We start from the raw sequence: 16987 nt of genomic DNA on the forward strand, positions 1-16987 counted from the left end.
CGGGCTTTCTCTAGTTGCAGTGAGCGGGGGCTACTCTTCGTTGCGGTGCGTGGGCTTCTCCTTGCGATGGCTTCTCTTCTTTCTTTCTTTTTTTTTTTTTTTCTTGCGTTATGCGGGCCTCTCACTGTCGTGGCCTCTCCCATTTGCGGAGCACAGGCTCCGGACGCGCAGGCTCAGTGGCCATGGCTCACGGGCCCAGCCGCTCCGCGGCATGTGGGATCTTCCCGAAACGGGGCACGAACCCGCGTCTCCTGCATCGGCAGGCGGACTCTCAAGCACTGCGCCACCAGGGAAGCCCAGAAGAGTTGCTTTTTCGGCCTGTTCAGCTTTTCACTTATTCTTAGGATGGAGTAGTGACTTCCAAGCTCCTGACATGTAATTGGAATCTGGAAGTCAAATTTATCAATTGGATTCCATATTGCATCTGTATTTTGTTGTTGTTGTTGTTTAAAACTACAAAGAATTGGGGCTTCCCTGGTGGCGCAGTGGTTAAGAATCCTCCTGCCAATGCAGGAGACACAGGTTCGAGCCCCGGTCTGGGAAGATCCCACATGCCACGGAGCAGCTAAGCCCATGAGCCACAGTTACTGAAGCCCGTCCACCCTAGAGCTCGTGCTCCACAACAGGAGAGACCGCCACGATGAGAGGCCTGCGCACCACAGCGAAGAGTAGCCCCCACTCGCCGCAACTAGAGAAGGCCCACACGCAGCAACAAAGACCCAACGCAGCCAAAAATAAATAAACAAAATAAAATAAATTAAAAAAAAAAACCTACAAAGAATTAACTTATTTTCCTGGTAATTGTGAAATCGCTGAGTAATGAAAACATAATGAGGAACCAAATATATTAGTCCAGTGACAAAGCTTGAAGTGCAAAGAGAAAATTGTTACAAATTAACCTGTACTTGGAGTCCTAAGGCCTTATTACTCCCTTCTAATGCAATACATTAAAAATAATTCTAAGTTGCACTCAGTATATTGGATATGCAAGTATAATTCTTATCATTTTTGATAATGATTTAATTTGCCTTAGTTAATTATTTCTAGCTGATAAATATGAGCAGAGGCAAAGTTCTTTATACTGATCTGTTTAGAATATTTTATTAGTACATTGACCATTGGAAAAAACTGATTGCTATGAACGTGTTTACAGAGCAGATATGCATCTGTATTTTGAGTTCAATTTAGAAAAGTTTTCCTCACTCTCAGGTTTTGAAAGAATTTTTCTATTTTCTTCTAATAGTTCATAGTTTAATGTTTTAACAAATATCTGATGCATTTGGAATACTTCTTGGGTTGGTATGAGGAATGAATCCAATTTTAACACTTTTTCAAATGATTATTCAGTTATTTCAATACTTGTCATTATAAAGGCCATCTGCTCTCCCCTGATATGGGATGTTGCCTTTATTATATACTAAATTTCCCTACGCAAATGAGTGTTTCTCTAGATTTTCTGATTTTCCCACTGGTCTTTCTATTCATGCACCAATACTCTAAGGGGCTTTACAATATTGTGTACTATCTGGCCTTCCCTGTTGCTCTTTTTCTAATTCTCATTCCTACAATTACTTCTTCTCTTTGCATTGACTGATTTCTCAAATACCATGGGAAAGTGAGTTGAAGATGGTTTTAGTTTTAGTGAGAAAGTATTTCCCCACTGTAAGTTGCTGGCTTTCAGGATGAGTAGAAAAATAGATAAGAAAGTATGTGTCAATTCATATTTTACAGAATGTTTTTACTGAGAATGGCTATTGGTGAGTTATGTTAATAATTTTCCTCTTAATGAACATCCCCCCCTCTCTCTAGTTTTCTAGAGTAAATCCCACTTCGTTATACTGTAACCCTTTTAAAAATGTTTCAGATTCTGTTTTTGCTAATATTTTATGAGGATTTTGTATTGATATTCATAAATGTGATTCATCTGTAGTTTTTGGTAGAATCTTTGTCAGATTTGCAGCTCAAAGTTACATTTACTTAGAAAGAATTTGAAGGTTTACCTTATTTCCCTATATTCTGGGATAATTTAAGTAAAAGTGGGATTCTCTGATCGCTGCAGGTTTAATAGAATTCTCCTGTGAAGCCGTCTGGGACTTGATGATGTTTTGCGGGGAGCACTTCGACTGCTTTCTCTGTCCATTCTTCCATGATCACTGGTCGACTTCAACTTTATGTCTCTAATGGAGTCAATATTTATAAGCTCTATTTACCTACCATAGATGTACGTAATTTAAAATTTAAGACATTCGCCAATCTATTTTCGCAGCCGATGCAGGATTATCGTCTAAACTATCAAGCCAGATAACCATCAACCCACTTGAAACACTTTATGTTACTATAGATCATAAGGGACCCATTATTGTTTCTAAATATTAGAGTATTTTTAGAAGAAGAACATCAAATTTATCTTCCATTCTCTGTGCAGCGTAAGAAAAGCAAATCAATTTAGCTCTGTGTGGCATACACAAATTTCAGGACAGTTTTCACGTGTCTCACCAAACGGTTGCTTTCCTTCCGTGCTGAGAGTCCCTGTAGTGGGACTGTTTTGCTGGCTCCTCCATCCACACTTTCTTTCTGTTTGTGTCCAGATTGTTAGTGCTTTTTTTCTTTTAATATTTATTTATTTATTTGTTTCATTTTTGGCTGCACTGGGCCTTCATTGTGGCACAAGGGATCTTTGCTGCGGCGTGCGGACTTCTCTCTAGTTGTGGAGAGCACATGGGATGAGTAGTTGTGGCACGCAGGCTTAGTTGCCCCTCGGCATGCGGGAGCTTAGTTCCCAGACCAGGGATCGAACCTGTGTCCCCTGCATTGGAAGGCGGATTCTTAACAACTGGACAACCAGGGAAGTCCCTGTTAGTGCTTTTTTTTTTTTTTTTGCGGTACGCGGCCTCTCACTGTTGTGGCCTCTCCCGTTGCAGAGCACAGACTCCGGACACACAGGCTCAGCGGCCAGGGCTCATGGGTCCAGCCGCTCCGCGGCATGTGGGATCCTCCCGGACCGGGGCACGAACCCGTGTCCCCTGCATCGGCAGGCGGACTCTCAACCACTGCGCCACCAGGGAAGCCCCCTGTTAGTGCTTTTTAATGAGCATCTTACCGGGATTCCTCAGATTCGATATCTTAAACAAACTTGGACCTGTTCTACAACAAAATGTATATTATTTTGTTAAATGGAAAAAAGCAGTTTAAAAACAACCCAGATTCTAACATGGCAGATGCTGCTTTCATCACAGCAACACAAGAGTGAAATGCGATGGGAACTAGAATAGTAAGTAGAAGATATCGGGGAGAGTATCCTACATAAAATACAACTTCACCTGACTTAGAAAACTTGGAATGATTTATATACAGGAGAGTAAGAAATAAGGAAGGGTTGGGAATGGTTTCAACTTTATCTAAATACATTTTTTCGTTCCTTTGTGAACCATAGCTGAGTTGCCTACAATCCACAGCCTCTGATGTGGACACAACTGATGTGGACACAGCCTCCGATGTGGACGTGGCTGATGCCCAGGACAAAGCTCTGAGGATCCTGCTTGTCAGGAAGACGGGAAGTGGGAAAAGTGTGACGGCAACCACCATCTTCGGGGGAAAAAGTTCGACTCTAGGATTTCTGCCGAAGCTGTTACCAAAACTTGTCAGGAAGCATCCGGGAAATGGAAGGGGAGAGACCTTCTCAGTGTTGACACCCCAGGGCTCTTCGACAACGAAGAGAGCCTAAGCACCTTGTGCAAGGAAATCAGCCCCTGTGTCCTCGCCTCCTGCCCCGGGCCTCACGCCAGCGTCTTGGTCATGCAGCTGGGCCGCTACACGGAGGAAGAGCAGAAAACCGTGGCATTGATCAAGGCTGTGTTTGGGGAACCAGCCATGAAGCACATGTTCATCTTGTTCACTCACAAAGATGAACTGGAGGACCACAGCCTAAGCGACTTTGTGCGGGGTGCGGACGTAAAGCTGCGAAGCATCCTCGAGGAGTGTGGAGACCGCTGCTGTACCTTCAGTAACAGGAGTACAGACCGGGCTGAGAAGGAAGCTCAGGTGCGGGAGCTGGTGGAGCTGATAGAGAAGATGGTGCAGAACAACCAGGGGGCTTACTTTTCCGACGCCATGTACAAGGACACAGAGGAAAAGCTGAGAAAGTGGGAGGAAGTCTTGAAGAAAATCTACGCAGATCAGTTAGAAATAGAAATCCAAAAAGTGGAAGAGGAGTGTGCTCAGGCATGCAGGAAAAAGAGATAAAAATTAAATTACTAAAGATGGAATATGAAGAAAAACTAAGAAATGTTAGGGAGGAGGCCCAAAACAATATTTTTAGCCATAAACATGATGGAGATATGAACTCGCTTTTAAAAGTATTTCATTTGTTCAGGAAGTAACTATTTTTTCGCAATTTACTGTGGTTAGTGAAGCATCTCTCCAGCTCACTCCCAAGCACTCTCCATGCCTGCCCCTCCCCACAAACACCAATAAATTTAAGAAATTACAAAATTGCTAGTTTGAGCCCTTATTCACTGGGCATGGTTTTAAGACTCAAATGGAAGGAATTTGAAGGCCGAAATGCATCCTGTATTGAGTGTTGACACTACCTGTGAAGCACATTACACGGGCTCCTTGTGAGCATTTCGTAACTATCAGTAAATTATCCAGTTACCGCAGCAGCACTGTTCTCTGGTTTCTGAGAGATGAGGTGATAAATGTTTGTTGTTTCAAGCCACTAAGTTTTGGGGTAATTTGTTACACAGCAGTGGGTAACTAGTACAAGATGTATGTTTGTTTATGCATATATAGAAAATATGTCTTTAAATACTGGCCACTGCACTTGCCGCTGGCGAAAGAATTTCAGATTCTGGGGATCAGGGTGGGAGGAGACTTACTTTTTACTATAGATCCTTTGATCTATTTCAGTATATTGTTCGTTCAACAAATGAACAAAGAGACAAATAATAACGTTTGTAATATCCTCCAATAAACAATGATTCCAAAGGCCCATTTCAAACAACAATTGCCCAAGTCTCCTATTTTTCTCCGCTTTCCTTTTCTAGGTGCCAACTTAAAATTCTCCTTCCTATAAATTCGAAGAGCTCTGTGTCAGAAATGTTCCTGTTCCCCCTGCAGATCCACTCTCTTCCCTTTTCCGTCCTTCTTTGGCCGGGGACCACATCACTGGGCTCCACTGTTCTCTGTCTGTCTCTTGGGCCCCACCAGTGGGGCGGCCAGCAGAGGATCTGTGGGAGTTAGAGAACTAGATGAGGGAATTTGTCTCCTGGATCCTTCTCTAACTGCTCCGATCTGAGCAGCTGCCACCTCCAACCCAACGTCCAGCCACAGGCATCAGGGGCTCTCAGATCTGACCAGTAAAATATACCTGTGTAGGAGTCTTGTCACGCCAAGCCTGTGGTGTGTGTGCAGTAAAACTTTTGACTGCTTTCTGGGGTCACAGCTTGACCAGGGAACGAATTTTAGGTTTCAAAAATGCCCCAGTCTGTTGATTAGGGTCAATGGTAAAGCTGTAAGGTAGCCATAAAATAAACAGACTAATTCTCTTTGGGCCTCCCTCACTCTAAGGTGCGTGCTACTGGAAGAGTTCCAGGTGGATTGTGAGAAGGGGAAAGAGGGTTAGATCGTGTGCCTTAGCTCAAAGGGGGCAGATTTGAGTGTTGGTAATAATCTGACAAAACAAAACAAAACCTCGTTAAAATAAGGTAATTGCTGAATATGGATGCATAGTCTCTGGTATGTTTCTTAACACATTGGTCTTGTTTACAGTAGGTCTATATTCCTAAAACATTTTAAAGGAATCAAATATTTAAAGGATACAGTTTGGGAAATAGCAAGAAAGTATTTCTTCCCATGGGATTAATAATGCCATTATTTTCTTCGTTACCTGAAATTCTATAGTTTATTTATTTATCTTTTTTTATTATCCATTCATCTATATTTTCAAATTTATTGGCATAAACTTATTCATGGAATTCTCTTAAAATTTTTAAAATCTCCTTTGAATATACAGTTACATTCTTTTTTTAACGCTTAGTATTTTTATTGTGTTCACTCTCTTTTTGATTTTGATCCATATTAGCAGAACTTTATTAGTCATTCAAAGAATCAGCTTTAGTTTTTAAATTTTGATATGCTCATTTGTGCTCTTTTATATTTCAATAATTTCTGTTCCTTTCTTTATTATCTCCTTTCTTCTGTGTTCTTTGGTTTTACTCTGCTCTCCTTTTTAATTTTTTTGCTTTTTATTTTCAAGTGTACATATTTAAGATTATGAATTTCCCTCTAAATACTGCTGTAGCTTAGTCCAAAAGTTTTGATTGTTTCATTGTTATTCAGTTCTCAATATAGTTTCATTCATTAGGGGAATTACAAACTACTCTGCTCTGATTTCTGATAGAACATGAATTCCCTGAATTCAGATGTATCTTTAAAATTGCAGTGAGAAGTTTAAAAATTAGAAGAAGGCCTAGATGCAGTTCGAGGATATACGCAGTGTGGGAAGGGGTGGAGGCCCTGGTTTATTCACACAACACTGACTTGAACTTCACAGCTGTTCTAACTGGGGTGCTTTCCCTTCAGCCCCTCCTGCAGGGCCAGGGCAGGGTGATGTGCAGAAAGGAAGGGAAGGGGGATTCGAGTCTGAGATTCTCAGAGCCGCCAGCAGGGCCCTGCTCCCTGAAGAACTATCAGCTGCCTTTTCACCTCACCCACCCATCCCCTGTAATACAGGCCAGCTTCCTGCTGTTCTCCCCCCCAGCCCTTGAGTTCTGTTCCATGCATCCTGGGTCCTTACATGTACTGCCGCTTTATTTTATCCTGTATTTATGTCCTGTGGATGAGACTCATCCACCTCCCTAGACTGAGGTCTTCTCTTACAAATACCACTGCACAGAGCTGAACACACAGAATGTGCCTGGTGAAGAGCTGTATGAAGGAATATGCGACAAAATGCGATGAAATGGAAAGGGGAGGGATAGGGAGGCATGGACAGAGCCAGTCCTGTCTCTGAGCAGAGGCATGACTTTACACTGACTACTGCAGGAAGCACCTTGCTCATGAGGACTGTTTTGTGTTGACACCATGGCCTCAGTGTCCCTTGTGAGATATAACCTTGCCGACAAAGAGTAGCCACGGGCAAAATATTGTAAGGTGAGAAATGCTGGTCTTGAGCGTGGATCCTGTTCTCTGGGCTGCCCCCACTGCACCCACGCCCCATCCCTCCCACCTTACAGTCTAACCAGGACCCCTTGCCCGTCACACAGTCCCCCCCGGGCCTCCTCTCCTCTCACGGTGCCAGGTCCCCAGGACTTCCTGAACTGAGGTTCGAATAATGTATTAAGGTCCGTTCTTGGCCTCAACATCCAAGTTGTTCTGATCAAAGCCTCAGGACCTCCAGACCAGGCTCCCTCTCTCTTCCAGAGCCATCTCGTTCTAGAAAGGCTACGTCAGGTGCCCTAACAATGGTTTCCACCCCCTCTCTCTTTGGGAACCAGAACACCAAAAGAGAGCTTGTGAGCTCTGGGTTTTCAGGAGTGAAGATTGGGAGATGAGGTGTTGGCATCAGGAACAGAAGTGCAGAAAGGAGGATGAAATCATAAGCCAGATGTTCTAGAGAGTTCTCCCACGGCTGTTCCTGGTTACAAGCCGAGGTATGGGAGTTCTCATCACAAGCCGTGGAACACACACATTCTACAATGTCCCATTCCATGATCAGTGGTATTCTATCTATTTCCTAAAAATTTCTTCTAGTTTGGATTGCTTTCTCCAGGCTTTGGAATCCCCAGATTACCATGTTGCAGAAGATGGTGGTGAATGCAAAGAATATCAACAGTTTTATATCTATATCAACAGTGTCACCATCATCATCTTTACCACTTTTCTAGTTATTCTTCTCCATGAGGCAATTTATATTTTTGAAAATTCTCTTCTCTCCAGTGTTTTAACTGTTCTTCCAAGATCCCTGTGATGCAGTCCAATTAGATTTTACAATTTCTGTTAAAATATTAGGAACCTGAGGTTCGAATGATGTATTAAGGTCACACAGTTGGTTATGGAGTCGATGTCTAGTCCAGGCCTCTATTTTCCATATGTTCTCCTTAAGGCTCCAGAAAACAACTAGTATTCTAAATAATATTCGCAACAAGACATTATAGCCAGGAACCAAAGTGATATTGACAAGCTAGAATCCTGCGCTAAAACCAGCTGAAAATTATTTTAAAAATTCTTAAATGATAACTCTTCTGAAAATAAGTTTAGAAGAACAGACTGGAGGTGTTAAAAATAGGATATTTTCACTGTATAGTAACCTGGAAATTTTCTGTGAGCTAACACTGAAGACGAATCAATGATGCAAAAAAGCTTTCATCAAAAATAAGCCCCTTTAACCCAGACTTTATTATCAGAAGTCCAGATCCGACAGGAAATAATACTGCCAATGGTTTGAGTTGAGCCGACAACAAACACATAGAAACACATAGGCAATTCAGGGACTAGGTCTTGGATGGTATTGACAATTTGGAGTATTCAGGGGAGTGTAGCAAAGAATATTTTTAAAGTGTATAAAATAACTATACAGAAAATAATGAAGGAACTGAGTTTCAAGAAGAAACTTGGCAAGTAGGCAGATCTGAAGAAATTTGCTGGCTGTTGAAGTGTAAAGCAGAAAACAGACAAAAGGACTCATATTTCAGGATTTCTCCACCAAAAGGAGAATCTAAATAAGGTGTTCAAAAATGGAAGAGGGTACCATCAGCAAGAGAAGGTTACAGTTGAACAGAGACCTTGTAAAGTTTGATGATTTTAACCATGTGTAAAACGAGGTTAGGTCTTGCATAAGAGAGTAATGTAAATGAATGCTAATATGTTTCTCATTTTATAGTTGATAATTCTGATTTCAGTCTAACAATAAGTCATCTATAACATTAAGACAATATAGGATTAATGCAGGATTTGAGAGCCAAACTTTTTGATCTGCCTCCTTCACCCTCAAAAGTAACTCTTCTGCAAATATGCTCCAGTGCTTACATTTTTAACTCTTAGGAATCACTTGCTTAGGGTTTTATTAATTATGACTCCACAAACCCCTGGTTTAGCACATGTGAAATATCTACTAATACAAGATACATGGTTGTAGGGAACGGAGCACGGGTGTCAGGGGGAGAAAGGAACGGGCCTGAGAGAAATGAATGCACACAAGGAGGTCAGGTTCGGATCTCTGTTCCGAGTGATAGGAGAGCCGTCTCACTCACGTGACCCTCAGGAGACCTTATGAAGGCATTGCCCCCTCCAGTCAAGCTTGACGTGCAGGCTTGAAGGGTGAGTGGTGAGGTGCTGAATGGGGAAAATTGTACCCCATAGCCCCGCCTGGCTATGAAGGATTCTGTTGCCTGGTCTTCTGGGGATATTTACCCATTTTTGCACTCTGTTATGTCATGAGGCTCAAGTGAGAAATGGAAAAGGACCGTTAACATTTTTAAATGGTTAAACACGGACAAGAATAAAAACAAACACATACCAAAGGAACAGTTATTGCCCAAAGCACCAGTAAGCGATATCACCCAGAAACGTGGCTGACAGATTCCTTCACTAACTCCTAGCGTGAACAACTGATGGTGAACATGTACCAAACTATGCCCACCTGTTCAGGGATCGCTTGTCTCTGAAGCAGCCCTGCAGAGTGACAACTGCATTCCGACCAGCTCTCTGAGGATTGAGTCAGCTTTGATGGGTTTGTGAGCTGGGGACCGTGCTCCTGGGTGAGCGGGGGTGTCAGGTTCACTGGATATGGTCAGAAGTGTTGGGGAGCTCTAATGTCACAGCAGGAAGAGGCCTTAGATCATTGGCCACAACCCTAATTTTAACCATAAACAAGTGTTGCTCAGAGGCCTTATGAGTCTTACCCATAGACCACAGTGGCAGCCTGATGCCCACAGTCTTCATCTGCTGACCTCAACCCATGTTCTTTTCACTCTACTTGTGTATTAACAGGAGGCACAAGTCCTGAGGTGACAATGGGAAAGTCCAACACTGAGGGAGCTCACGGGGAATACCAGCAACGCTGAGCTGACGGAAAAGTCCTAAAGCCACCCACAGGTATAACGAGTACTGTGGTGACACTCAGAGAGGGAAGATCTAATGTATTAGTAGGAAGAGGCGGAGACGATTTTAGGGAAAGGCTAAAAAAAAGCCCTTATATATCTTAATGCAGTAGAACAACGGCTTTTGGAGTTAATACATTCCCTTTGTTAACCCCAGTATAGTTCTCCAGGTAGGAATTCAAGTCCCTGTCATTGTGTGAGTGTGTCTCACTGCCAGCGGGTCACATTTATAGGAAAGGGGGCCTTGCAACCATCTCTAACCACCCTAGCTTAACAGTCTGCCTGCTCCCTGAAATGGCCTCCATCTCTAGGAAAAGGAAATCATGACCCAGTGTCCAGAATAAATTAACCTCTGAAGCAAATTCCTCCACAGAGGTGCTAATCCTCAGAAAGGGTAAGACCTGACAGCAGAAGAGGCTGGGAACAGTCTGGGGGCTGAGCACCACAGTAGGTGTGTGTGTGTGTGTGTGTGTGTGTGTGTGTGTGTGTGTGTGTGTGTGTGTACTTCGGTTGCAGTGTGTGTGTGTGTGTGTGTATGTGTGTGTGTACTTCGGTTGCAGCACTCTCTAAGGAGCAGCCTGGGCAGAGTCTAGAATGGCCTTTCCAGAAAAGCTAGTGGCTCTGCTCTACTGTTTGTGACCCTCAGACTCATCAATTCTGGAATCGGTCAAGATTGGAAACCAGGAGTGAAGGGAAGTGTGTTCTCCTGAGACTGGGTACTTCAGACTCCCTGATGTAGTGGGGTAAGGAACTGCGGTTAGGAGTGTTAAAAAAGACATTGTGAACCTAAATGTCCACCAACAGATGAATGGATAAAGAAGATGTGGTACCCATATACAATGGAATTCCATGTAGCCATAAAATAAAGAATGAAATAATGCCATTTGCAGCAACATGGATGGACCTAGAGATTATCATACTAAGTGAGGTAAACAAGACAGAGAAAGACAAATATCATACGATATTATGTACACGTAGAATCTAAAATAAATACAAATAAGCTTATTTACAAAACAGATACAGACTCACAGACATGGAAAACAAACATGGTTACCAAAGGGGAAAGGGGGGAGGGATAAATTGGGAATTTGGAATGAACAGATAGACACTACTATATATAAAATAGATAACCAACAAGGACCTACTGTGTAGCACAGGAGACTATATTCAGTAGCTTGTAATAACCTATAACAGAAAAGAATCTGAAAAAGAGTGTATGCGTATGTATAACTGAATCACTTTGCTGCACACCTGAAACTAAGACGACATTGTAAATCAACTATACCTCAGTTAAAAAAAAAAAAAGACATTGTGCAAGAAAGAAGGAGAGGAAGTGAAAGAGACTGATACTGGGTAACACGGGATTGGGCGGAGTACAAAAAAAAGAGGGAGGGAGAGGAAAATGGGAGTTCACGTAGATAGATGGTAACTTCCCTCCTGTCCCAGTTTCACGTCCTTAATTTAATCTCCATGTACCAAATCAAGATTATGCAACTCAGCTTTCTCATGTGACTGTTGCTCAAGAGACCCCCTCCCACACTATAGGTCACAGTCCATACTTCTTGGCCTGGAATTGACAGATTTACATCAGGCCGCAAACTTTCTTCGCAGCCCCATCTCCTTCTATTTTGCTACCTTATAAAGGACACAGCCGTAGGCTTGGGGTCCTGAAAGTTCCCTTCCCTGCTCTGGCCCCAAACTCATTCTCTAAGTAACGTTGTTCAAGTTATTCAATTTTCTGAATCTTATTTTTACTTCTTTAGATATGGAGATAATAATCTTTACTTCCCAGTGTGGCTGTTAACTATTAACTGAGAAGAAGATATGAAACACAGTGTTCAGCCAGAACTAATTACGTGGTAGCATAGTTCACACCACCACATAGCGTAGTTCACCTGTGCACTTTTCCCCACCCATGCAGTGCTTACTTCTATCTTCAAACCATCGTTCATGCCATTTCCTCTCACCTGTCTGTTTGTCTCTCCACGTATCCCGTCCTCCCATCCTTTAGAGAAAACCTCCTCTCTGACCTCCTACACAGCAACTTGAGATCACTGGACTCCTCTTTTCCACAGGTGTCAGTCTTTGTCTTCTCATCAATATATTGAGGACACCTGCAGAGATGAAGCCACATTGGTTTCTTCTTTTTTCCCTTACATTGTCCTCTGACACATGACAGGCACATCAGAGACATCTGACTCTACTTACTGTTTATGTACATGGCCGCCTACTCTGATCCCCAGAGTCACGGAAATGACCTCTAGGAGCTACTTTGCAGAATTACTGTGTACTAGGCCAGCGCTGCTCAACGTGTGGGCCATGAAGCAGCAGCAGCAGCATGAATTGGAAACTCGTTAGAAATGCAAAGTCTTGCTCCCTCCCCAACTTACTGAACCAGAAACTCTGGGAGTCCAGCAATCTGTGTTTTTACAAACCCTCCAAGTGAGTCTGATGCAAGGTAAAATCCGAGAACCACTGGGCTAAGGCATTTTCGGTAGAAGGTCTTTCACCTCGGATTAAATCAGCTAACGGGAGACCACGAGCGGTATAGACAAAGCACATCTGAAATGTAAATGTTTTGGGTGCGAAAGTCAGCATTGGACCCTCTCATCTGAGATGAACCTAAAAGAAAGAAAATGTATAAGTGCTTTGGGCAATCAGGAAATGTCCTAGATGTCCTATGTAGGGAGAAAGCCAGAAAGTTGAGGTGCCTCGGAGATAAACCGCCTACTTCTGTTTATAGTTGGGTAGAGGGCACATGATGGTAACCCAGCTTCAACAATACAAATGATGACAATGCCCTAGGGAAGCAGTCCTCAAAATGAGGTCCTTGGACTAGTAGCATTAGTATCTCCTGGGAACTTGCTAGAACTCCCACTTTTCAGGCTCCACCCAAATCCTACTAATTCAGAAACTCCAGGGATGTTGCCTAGCCCTATGTGTATTCCCCAGTTCTTCAGGTGATTATTCTGATGCAGGCTAAGGCTTGGAAACCACGGTGCTAGGTGCTGGGGCTACATGCTTTACGTATATTTTTCCATTTAATTCTGACAATCCTATCAATAGTTTAAGTTTTTTCCCATTTGAAGATGAAGGAAATTAGAGTCAGATTTGCCTAAGGACACATAGCTGGTTAATGGCCAAACAGGATTTGAAACGGTCAGATTCCAAAACCCCATTGAGTATACGGAGGATGTCTTTTGGTCATCGGTGGTCACTGATGGGTAACTAAAAATGGCGGAGCGGTTTGGGGGATCATGTGGAAGACAGGAAGTTAGAACTAGAGCAAATAGAGCAAAATCTCCGCAATTTCAATGGATAATATTCAAACCCAGGACCTAGTAGCAAGTTAGATCTGAGGTGCCCATCTCTTTTAAAATATCCTACGCGTCTGAGAGCAATGGGTCATAGGCTACACTAACCGAACCTTCCAGCCTATACCTGGTGTTTGAGGACTTGAAGCTTTAACTCTTCACTTGAACTACTTTGAGCCCCTTTGACCTCCTTCTAAGTCTCTCCCTGTGTGCTGTTTTCTTTGCCTAAGCACCCTCCTGGTGGAAGAGCTTTACTCAGAAGAGAGGAGCGACAGTTCAAGGATAGTGGGCTGCAGCTGATGTTTGGCAGAGGGGATTTCAGTCCCTTCAGATCATACCAGATAAATAGGCTTTCTGCCCTCTGGCAGGATGGAGCTTTTGCCTCAGGAGCAGCTCGGGGTCTTGTGGTTTCCTTTCACAGACAGAATTGCAAACAGTTATTTTTCACTCTTGGTTAAAAAGAAACACCCAGACACCGAGTTCTTCTCAAGACATAGTTGAACTTAGAACGAGAAGTGAAAAATGAAAGAGTCTTAGGCAGGAAGTGGTTGGAAAGGAAATGAAGGGCTGACAGGGTGCTGAGCACTGGGGAGGGTGTTAGGAAATAGATTGGGGCAGAGACCCCAGTGGGCTCACCTCAAGGCTCACAGCCAGGGTCCTTCTCCAGCTCACTTGAACCGCGATAGTTCTGTTTCCGTACACTGAGGGGGCGGGGCGGGTGGGGAGGCAGAGGGTGTGAGAGAGGACATTGAGTAGGACCCCCAAAATGATACCCAAGTGCAGATGATGTAAAGCAGGATAAGGGACAGGGCTTTCGGATCCATTCTTCACATAACTCACAATCGGGGCCAGGGCACTACAACCCCAAGTCAATCTCAGAGTGAGTTTCCATTGTTTTGCAAGAAAACATTCAGGATCCAAACTTGACAAATGCCTGCCTCAATCTCCAGCCTCATTTCTACACAATCTGACTTCCTGCCTCCAGGTTCTTGCCATCCTTGCCTTCCTTAATACCTGAGAGTTCCATGCTGTCACTTGCCTTGGAATATGCTGCTACTTATTCCTGGAAACACCTCCAATCCCTTTCCTCACTCACTTTTCAAGTTCAGCTCAAACAATTTTACTTTTTCTTAGAAGTCTTTCCCAGCTACCCCCCTCCCATTAGTTTAGTTTACCCTTTATACATTCCCAATGGCACCCTGGCATTTTCCTTCATAACATTCACTATGCTATAGTCTTTGTTTAACGTCAGGCTTGCCTAAGAGAGGAAGAGGTGATGGTGAAAGGTAGTGATGGTAAAAATCTTGTTTTCTTAAAAGACAGAACCAGAATTCTTCTGGAGTGCAAGTATCTATTCGAGAAAAGCACCATGGTTGATACATTTGGAAGGAAAATGAGACCCCAAAACCAGATACAGCTAGAACCAGGCCAATCAACGGGAAACGAATTTCCTTGTTTTAGAAAAAATGAATAAGATCACTCATGAAGAAATGCAAAAATTCTAAATTAACTATTGCCAAATAGAAGCCAGCAATAACTTAGATGAGAAAGATTAGTCCCAAATATGCAAAGAAGGTTCAATATCGGGAAATATTTTCATATAATTTAATGTATTATAAAGCTATGGAGCAACATAATCCAGTTATCACCTTAGTGTTGAAGGTAATTTGGTAAAATTCAGTATCTAATACCTGGTTACTGTTTTAATTTCCTTCTCAACCTCAAAGCCCACACCTTATTTAACTGGAAGCATTGAGGTATTGCCACAAAAGTTAGAAACAAGTTAAGGAGGCCTACTATATTGGGATTATTGAACGTTCTTCTGGATACTAGCCACAATAAACAAACAGTGGACAAAATTGGATGGTTTTTTTCAAAACTCCAAGAGGAAGAGGTAAAACGATCACTTTCGGCCACATAAAGAATTTCTACAAATCAACGTCAGAACAATTAACAACAGAATTTAAACATGAGTAACAAACATATGAGAAGATAATAAAAAAAAAAGACATAGTTCTTTAACATACGAAAAATAACTTGACCACATTCATGTTGAGTAATGCATATAAAAATCCCATGAATACAAGTTTTCATTGATCAGATTGGCAGATAAAATCATGAACAAGGATATGGGGGAATTAACAAAATGCTGGTGTAACTAGTTTGGTTAAAATTTTTATTGTGGACAATCCAGTAATATCTATCAAAATTACAAATGCATCTACCAATTGTCTAGCAATTCCATTTCTAGGAATCTATTCAGGTGATCCAATCATCTATTGCTATATAACAAATCACTCCAGAACTCAGTGGCAAAAAACAGTTTTATTATGCTCGTGATTTTGTGCTTCAGGAAGTCAGGCAGAGCGCGGTTTTCCCCTGCCTCTTCTCCACGCAGACTGGGGCTTCAGTTGGTGGGGCACTGGCCTAGCTCCACACCTCTGTGCCTCCCTGTTGGTCAACTGTGTTCCTCGATTCCTCCCTGTTGCATCTTTTGGGGCTGGAATGTTCCAGATGGCTTCTTCACGCCTTCACCAAGGTGACAGTGCTTTACTCCTGGTGGTTTTGATTCCCGAGTTCACCATAGTAATGTAAAGTCAGAGGAATTTAAAGGGATTATTGTCAGCTTTGTCCACTGAGAGAGGAAGCAGATAAAAGAGCGGTCACCGTGGCTACTGAGTGGGGGGTGACTGTGTGGGAATGAACTGGTGAAGGAGTGGGTAGGACGGTCCACACTTAAGGTATGTCCATGTCCAATTCCAAGGAGCTGACAACTATCTTTACCTCATGGTACGAGATGTTCCACAAGGAGACGATTGTGAGCCATCATTTGAAACCATAGACAAAGCAATGTGATGCAAGAAAACTCGAAATAGACATCTCTTTGGGTTCCCTTGCTTGCAAATATACCTTTTTGTAATGTAATACTGCTGGTAATTGCATCTTGTAGTGGAATGCTTCTGTTGATGTCTTGTTTGATGTAAAATGTCTTTAAAACTTTTTTAATTAAAATTTTAGCCATGAGGAATTTCCCTGGTGGTCCAGTGGGTAGGACTCTGCAGTCTCAATACAGGGGGCCTGGCTTCAATCCCTGGTTGGGGAACTAGATCCCGCATGCACGCTGCCACTAAGAGTTCGCATGCCGCGGCTAAAAAGCCCGCATGCCACAACTGAGACCCAGCACAGCCTAAATAAATATTAAAAAAAAATTTTAGCCGTTAATCTTTACAGTTATTCCATGAGATGACCCTTCTTACAACTCTGAGAATCCTTTGGAACTAGGTCTTCGGCAGCTATTTCTTTGCAATGTAAAGCTAACAGTTCCTCACACTTTTCAGTAGACAAGTCGCTCAGTCCAGCCTCTTTGAAAAGCTCTGGGTTGGGTCTTTTGTTGTTTGTTTGTTTGTTGGGGTTTGTTTGTTTGTTCACTGAGTTTTTGTTTTGCACCCATCACTTCGGTGAAACTTTGAAAGTCAGGCGTCCGTCGTTCCTCCCCTGCTTCACCAGTTCACCCCACACACTTTCACCTGCACTGAACAGCCATTGTGACGGGTTCTTGATTTCCCTCCACCC

At 42.8% G+C, this 16987-nt stretch overlaps 1 pseudogene; it reads left to right on the forward strand.

Annotated features, from left to right (window-relative positions):
• Nucleotides 1-1747: 1747 nt before the first annotated feature.
• LOC103074761 (GTPase IMAP family member 7-like) lies at nt 1748-4379 on the forward strand (annotated as a pseudogene).
• The last annotated feature ends 12608 nt before the right edge of the window (nt 4380-16987 follow it).

The sequence above is a fragment of the Lipotes vexillifer genome, unplaced genomic scaffold (assembly GCF_000442215.2).
Source record: "Lipotes vexillifer unplaced genomic scaffold, Lipotes_vexillifer_v1.1 scaffold472, whole genome shotgun sequence".
Lineage (NCBI taxonomy): Eukaryota > Metazoa > Chordata > Mammalia > Artiodactyla > Lipotidae > Lipotes > Lipotes vexillifer.